General features: G+C 49.4%; 1 protein-coding gene across 1 annotated transcript in view; it reads left to right on the top strand.

Annotated features, from left to right (window-relative positions):
- The first annotated feature begins 1803 nt into the window (after positions 1-1803).
- Positions 1804-7532, top strand: part of PHF21A (PHD finger protein 21A) — a 240794-nt gene continuing 235065 nt past the window's right edge. The window contains exon 1 of the mRNA XM_090033022.1: positions 1804-1952. The gene's annotated coding sequence lies outside the window, so the exon portion shown is untranslated. The remainder of the gene's footprint in view (positions 1953-7532) is intronic.

Below are 7532 nucleotides of genomic sequence, written 5' to 3'. Positions count from 1 at the left end.
TGGCTAAAAAAAAAAAAAAGAACACTTTTTGTTTGTAAAATAACAAATTTAAGTTGCTTTTTATTTGTTAGTGTTTTTTTCTAAACCTTAATGGTATATTTTCAAGTCCATCTGCACAACCACCCAGATTATAAACTCATTTAAAGAAAAAAAATAAAAGCCAAGTTTCTCCCAGAATTATAGAAGCTAGGGTTTCCACAAAAACACCAAGTCTTGCAAGTCTCTGAGTTAAATCACAAGGATTTGGCAACCTGAGGAGCTGACTGAAAAGAACTGGAAAATTAACAGTTAATTAAATAAATAGTACCTTGGCAGCCCAATTTTGAGCCAGTTCCGAGTGCATCCCTGGCTGTAAATCCCCATTCACTTTGAACACATAAGAATTCTCTAGATGATAAAATTGTATATTACCACCCAATTACAAGGAGTCCCTGAGTTACTCATCAGGACTGCTTCATGGATTTAGTTTCACAACATCATGAGTTCATCCTGGCTTCCTGAAACCTCTACAGATATTGTACACACATTTACTTTTCTTCCCCAGTTGTGCACATTTAAAATAAATACCCCTGCGTAACCCCCCCGCCTTTTTTTTTCTAAAAGAGGAGGCACCTCTTGGACTTGCTTCTCAAACTGACTGCCAATGTTAACGCAAACCCTGCAGTGTTTAATATCCCACTGATTCTGCAAGGATGACTCAGACGAGGTTCAAACGAAGAGGATAACTTTACAGACCTTGGCTATAAGTGGCCAGGGTTTGCCCTATCAGTGATAAAAAAGTTTTAGCTGGGGATGGTCCTGCTTTGAGAAGGGGATACAGCTAGGTGAGCTTCTGAGGTCCCTTCCAGCCTCATTTTCTAGGTCCTAGGATGCTAGGACATCAACACTCAAATGTCATGGGCTGATTCTTCTTGGTATTGGTGTAGCATGGAGGAGCCCCAGCCAGTAGCCAGGCACTGCCCAGCCCCTGCCCCCTGGGCACTGCCCTGCGGTGATGGATGTGGGCAGGTCCGGGAGGCACCACAGCCAGGCGGGCTCTGCCCGATCCAACCCGAATCCCCGCCTCGGGCTCCCGTGGTCACACGGGCAGCGGCCGTCCCCGCACAACTTAACCCGAACTAACTTCGCCTTTTCCCACCTCGCCGCTGGTCTCGGCGCCCGGCGACGGAGCAGCCTGAATCTCAGGGGCAGCGGCTGCCGGCGCGGGATGAGGCAGCGCCAGCGACTCAATAAATAAGCCCGACCGCAGCGAGGGCAGAGCTGGGGGACGGGGGTGCGCACTAGGGCGGCCTAGGAGCTGGGAAAGGGCCGACACCGGGCTGCGAGGGTATCGGCCCCCAGAACGGCCCCTTTGGTTCGGGAAGCAGAAATGCCCGCCCGGCTCCCCCCGAGCTGGTGCATTAGAAAAGCCTCCTGCATGGGGATGGGGATGGTGCCGTCCCTGCGGCCAGCTCCTCCCACCCGTACACGCCCGATCCCCGGGGCAGGGCAGGGTCCGGCCGGCTCCCCTTGCAGCGGGCCGCCCCCCCGAGCCCCGCTGCACGCCGTCCCCCGCTGCCCTGTTGCATCAACTTCCTGTGCCCCTGGGGCGAGCTGGGTGATGGAGTTGTCCCCACGGCCGCGCCGAGCCGCCCGGGGGTCTCCCGGCCCCGCCGCCGCCACTTCCTGTGCAGCCGCGGGCGGGGGGGGGGGCCCGGCCCGGCCCGGCCGCTTCCTGCGCGCGGGGGGCGCCGGCGTCTCCCCTCGGCCCGGGCATCCGCTTCCTGTGCGCCCCCGCCCGCGCCCGCGCCCCCCCTCCGCCGCTACCGCCGCCGCTCCGCCAGAGTTTGCTGCCCTACTTCACTCGACTTTAGTTTCACTCACTTCACATCCGGGCTCTTTCCCTAGGCAATGGGTGCCGCAGCACCGCCCGCTCCTTAGGCAAAGGGAAATAAATTCGCCGCACCGACACGGCAAGTAGTCCCCGCTCCTCGGCGCGGCGCGCGCGCGCGCCCGCGGCCCCGCGCGCCCCCTCCCCCCGGCCCCCCGCGGGCGGCGGCGCCGCTCCCATCCCCCGGAGGCCGAGCGCGCGGGGCCGGGCCGGGCCGGGCCGGGCCGAGGCGAGGCGAGGCGGCAGCGGGAGCCGCGCGCACCCCGAGCCGACAGGCGGCGGCGGGGAGGCCGTTGGAGCGCGCGGGGAGGGGGCCGGCGGCGGAGGGATCCCGGCGAGCGGTGGTGCGGCCGGGCCGGGTGAATGGGATCGAAGAAGAGTTCAGCTTCGCGGCTTGTTTTTGTGTCACTCCCGCTCCCCCGCCGCTGAGCGCGCCCCCCCGGCCCGGCCCGGCCCGGCCCCGGCGGCGCAGCGCGGCCCAGCGCCCGGCCCGGTCCCGGCGGCGGACAAGGCGGCGGCGGCGGAGGGAGCGGGCGAGGGACCCACCATCTTCCGCCCCCCGCGCCGAGGAGAGAAAGTGCGGGCGGGCGCGGGCCTCGGCGGCGGCCCCGCACCATCCCCGCGGGACGCGTCCTCCGCCCGGCCCGGCCCGGCCCCGCCGGCGGCAGCAGCAGGGTGCAGTATCCCGCCCGCGGCTCCTTCCCGTCCCCTCACTCCCCGGCGCGGCCGGGCCGGGGTCGGGGCCGGGGGGGCCGCCCCGCCACTCCGCATCCAACTTGCAGCCCGCAACTTCAGGCCCGGCCCGGCGCGGCGCGGCGCGGCACGGCGCGGCCCGGCCCCGCGGTTACTTGCCGGCGGGAGGAGGGGCCGGGGGAGGTGACAGCTCGGGGGCGGGGGGCGCTGGGCCCCCCCCGCGTCGCGCATCCCGGCCCCTCTGCCGTGCTGGTGGCTTCCAGGCCTCCCCCTCCTCCCCCGCCGCTGCGACTCCCTCCTGCTCCGCTGCTTGGGGAAGTTTCCTCACCAGCCCCACCAGGATGCTGCTCCGCTGCCTCCCGGCCCTCCCAGCCCAGCGCCGGCCTCTTCTCTCTCTTTTCCTTTCTCCCTTTTTTCTTTTTAATTTGTCTTTGTGGCCAGAGCGGTGCTGGCAGTGTTCCTGGCTCTTCTGCCACTTGTTCTTCTTAAGTCTCTCTCCCGCTCTTCCCCTCCTCCTCCTCCTCTCCCCCAGCCCTGCTGCCCTTTCTGCCCAGGTGCAGGCTCGGTGCAAGGAGGCCCCTGGGATGTCACACTCTGACTCTGGCACGTGTTTGCAGTGATGAGCTGAGCTTTTCCTCTCCCACCTCTGCGCCTGTGTAGGAGGAGTGGGGCTCTGTGTGGGACTATGCCATTTGGTCTAGTCCCATCCTTCTTTGCTTCTTTTTTCTTTTGCTCCTTTCATCGCTGCCGATGGGTCCCTTTCTCCCTGGGCAGCGAGGTGGGCACTTGCGGGACTGTACTGTTAGTTAGGGTTGCAGACGGATTCCTACTGGATCGGCATGTAGAGCCCTTCATTCAACTTCTGCTTCTTCAAGTGTCACCAGATGAGGCTACATGCAGGTTGGGGTACCAGCATGCTTCAACCTGGAGGCATTGCCAAGTTCCTGAATCTTGGGATGGAGAAGGGTTGCCAGAGGAAAGTGATGGCTTTTGTTTTCATTGGTGTATAGATGTCATCACATTTCAGTCACATGCTAGAATATGCTTTGTTTAGCTCTCAAAATACAGTATCTGGTAAAACACATGCCCCCACCCTTTTTATTGTCAGTAACAGTGATTCTCTGCTCATTTTATATCTTTACTGCTGTAGATGTGAGGCTCGGGGAGGGGGGGTTTGTCATCTTTCTGGTTTTCTTTTTTTAAATCCCTGTATGCTTGTTTGGGCCCAAGCACTGAGCTTGACAATGGACTTTTGTTTGCTATAGTGACTGCTTTAATAAAAAAAAAAATCCCACTGGGGACAATAACTTGCATGGAGTGGGGAAGTTTTGTATTCTGGTATATGGTGGGTCTGAGCATTCGGTGGGCAGCTTGTGCCTCCAACGTATTAACATTTTAAATAACTATAGGCTAATTTTGGATTAGTCTGGGCTTTTTTTCTCAGTTTAGGTTTTTCACTGTATGGGTGGCACTTATCATGTTAAAGGACAAGTACTTTTCTGTTCCTGTGTTTTGAGCACCCCTGCTAGTTTTATAGCATTTTAAATATTTCATGTGCTTTTTGCTGTTTATAGCATTTGTTTACTACTTGTGTTTTCCTTACCATGGACAGTGAAGACACCTGGATAGTTTCATTCTGTTTGTAGTCCATTTTCATCTTCTGCCTTTTGTGCACTAACACAAAGCTCATGCTGGTTAAGGTTGCTTAACAAAAGTAAGTTTTTATTTTGACATTTTTGATGAAGGAAAACTGTAAGAGATGTTACAAAAATAGCTTTTTTTTTTTTGGTTTTATAAAGAAGTTTGATTTTATACTTTTGCCTAGTTTCCAGTATATCATTTAAAATGCAACAAAGGTGCCCCTTCCTATGTTATTAAAATAGAAGTTAGTTAGAAAGTTTTTCTACTAGACAGTTACCAGTTGTCCATTTACTTTGTTTCTTTTTTTTTTTTTTAAATTAAAAAGTCTCTTTTAAAAAGGGCACCTTTATTGAAAGTAGGAGGAACGAACCAACTGGGAAGGGGAGAAACCCCAAAACACAGCAGCATGGACTAGTTCAAAAAGTCAGTGGTCTTTTTTTAGTGAAAATATCACAGGATGTGGAGCTTTATTTCTTTTTTTAATCTGAGGAGGTTTAGGGCCTCTTGGATGGATTTACGAGATTTTTTTTTTTTTATTTTGGGGAAACTGGTTAAGTTTTTTTAAAGCTGTCATAATTAGTTAATTTCTCTTGGTAAGTGCTTTTTAACTCATTTCTTTGAACTTGCAACTCCATGGAGATGGAGAAATTTGATTATCTTGTCTGTGTAGTTATTTGTCCTAGGTGCTTTTGTACCAGCTGTTAGCTGCACAAACTATGTCAGGCAGTCCATGACTCTTCTTTTTTTTTTTTTCATTCTTGTCCTGTTTATCATAGTCTGTCACCCTCTGAGGCTCTTAAGGAAGTCTTGGTTTGGTACTGTCCAGCAGAAGTTAGGGATTTGCTCTACAAGTAGTACCTCTCAGGGGCTGGAGTTCAGCTACTTAATTTCTGCAGCTGGCTTGACCTCTACTAACGTGGACAATGAAAGGTTTGAAGCGACTGCCAAATTTAGGGTTCAGTTAAGTAGCAAACCTGGTATGATGGATATCTAAAGAGACTCTGCTAAAACATTCATCTTCATTTTAGAAGTATTCTGTTTATGAATAACTACCCATTGGAAGGTTTAAAATTCAGACCATTTTATCCTCTTTGTGGTATTTTCCCATGTGCCTCTAAGTTTGTGTGCATCTTAAACTGGTCTATATGTGCCTGTTTTGTGTTTTTGTAGGTTGCTCATGTCTGCTGGGTAGCTGATACTGATTTTTCTTCCCTTTTGGAAGTGAAACTATGAAAGCTATCCTTAGCTAAGGTTTTGAAGTGGTGGTAGGAAGTAAGTCATAGGTTCAGCATATAAGAAACATTGCATGTTCAGTTTTGGCCTCCCAGCTTTGGCAGCGAGCAAAAGTTTGAGTGTAAGAACTCTGAAGCCTCCTTTCGCCTTGTCGCTTGGGCAGTTTCTGCAGTATTCCTAGGACAAAGCCTGAATAGTTCTTATCCTGCATCTGTTCCAGTTTCAGGAACAGTATACTATGATGCTTTGAACACATAGTAGAAGTTGTAAACTTTTTTTTGCATAGTGCTGAACTGCTTGTACGTAGGGGAGATTGGTTTCTTGTTTTGTACTGGGTATACATTTAAACTGAGCCTTTGAAGGCTGTTTAGTTCTGTGTGCTAATAATGCGTCATCATTGACGTTATTAATGCAGATTTCTATAGTGGAAATAATTTGCATTAAATATGAAATTATTGTAGCTATAGAACAGTTCTGTAATGTTCCTTTTGTACTCTGCTTTGAGGACCTTTACTAGGGATGACATGAATTGGTAACATTGGAATCTGTTTTATTACTGATGTTTCTTGTTGAATCTTAACACTAAGAAAGACTTGATGAAATACCTTATTATTTGGTATGTTTTGGATACGTCGGTGTGTATTAGAAACATCAACATTGAATTAATATGGAATTTAATTGGTGATTTAAAGGAATAAAACAAGTTTTTTTTTTTTTTTTCCTTTTACCTGTCTTCCATGCCCTCCAGCTAAAGTGAAGTATGTTTTTTTTTGTTTGGTGACTTTGTGAATCTGCCACTGTGTTCACCTCCATGGATAAGTCTGTAGTAAATATTGCAACTAGTTGATATCTTAAACTCTGCATCTTTGGCCACAAACTTGTGTTCTAAGGAAGTATCCATTAAAAGAGGCAGATGCCACCTTGTACAATTTAAATCACTGGAGTAACAGGATAAACCAATATACCCTTGATAATGTTATCTGGATTTGGACATTTAAATGCTAAGATTCTGGCTGCTTAGATTTTTAACAAGAAGTTGAATACTTTTCAGTGCCTATCATGAAAAAGTACTATGGGCTTGATGTGCAGTGCTTTCTTTATTGCTACAGATAGCTCTGTTTGAAAGTGTGTGTGTGTGGGGGGGGGGTGCGGCTTATTCTGACTCTTTCACGAGTGTCGAGGTTCTGTAGATAGCTGAACCCCCAAGTGTTTTCTCTCTAGGGAGGGACGAGCACTGGATGATGACAGGTACATTTTGGAATTTATCATCTGGGAGAAAAAACCTTGCGTAGGACGGACCACGTAAAAAGATCTATTACCCTATGCGTCTTGCCACGTGCCTCTTCCCTCTGCCACATGCAGGAAGACATAAGAACCCACAGTGGCTAATTCAGCTGTTTCGAGGTCTGAAGGGAGGATTCTTGCCTCCTTGCATCTGTGCACTGCCCCCACCCAATTGCTAGTGTGAAAAATTAGGCTCAGGATTTGTGCTAGTATCTCTTGCTGCCATGGAGGTTTGCTGCGGTGAAACAAATGTAGCATAGGCCTTTGGTATGTGTACTGACTGCAGGATGTTTGTGTCCCTGTCTTGCTAAGGGAAGGTGAACTGGAGGATAGCTTTGAGTATTTTATGGTAATTTGTACCAAGCTTGGTAACGTGGACCAAGTATTTGGTTCGTGCCAATGAAGGCATAGATTTATTTTGAGGACCCGAACTTGGCATTTTCTTATTATCCAGCGTAATGACTAGATAATAAGTATTGGTTTAAAAACCTCTCCCATGTGAATTTCTTTACTGAAGAAGATTATTCTATTTTTACTCTCTCTCTTTTTTTTTTTTCTTTTAGCTTGTTTTCTTTATACATTTGATGGTGCTTTATAGCTCTACCTACACCTTTTTTGGTGTGGTTTTCTACGAAAAAATAATGAAGAGTGAAGCATCTTAAAATACTTCCTTAAATCTTAATAGCTTATTAATAGTTCCTTAAATCTTTAATCTTAAAATATGATTTTAAATGGGAACAGTTTGCGAGGAGACTTGGGCAGGTGTGGGAACTGAAATTGTAATGTTTTTTTCTTTAGATTTGTTTATTCT

The sequence above is a fragment of the Crocodylus siamensis genome, chromosome 2 (genome assembly GCF_052110815.1).
Source record: "Crocodylus siamensis isolate JL-2025a chromosome 2, ASM5211081v1, whole genome shotgun sequence".
In the NCBI taxonomy this organism is placed as follows: Eukaryota; Metazoa; Chordata; order Crocodylia; family Crocodylidae; genus Crocodylus; species Crocodylus siamensis.
This window is presented reverse-complemented; position numbering and strand designations above follow the sequence as displayed.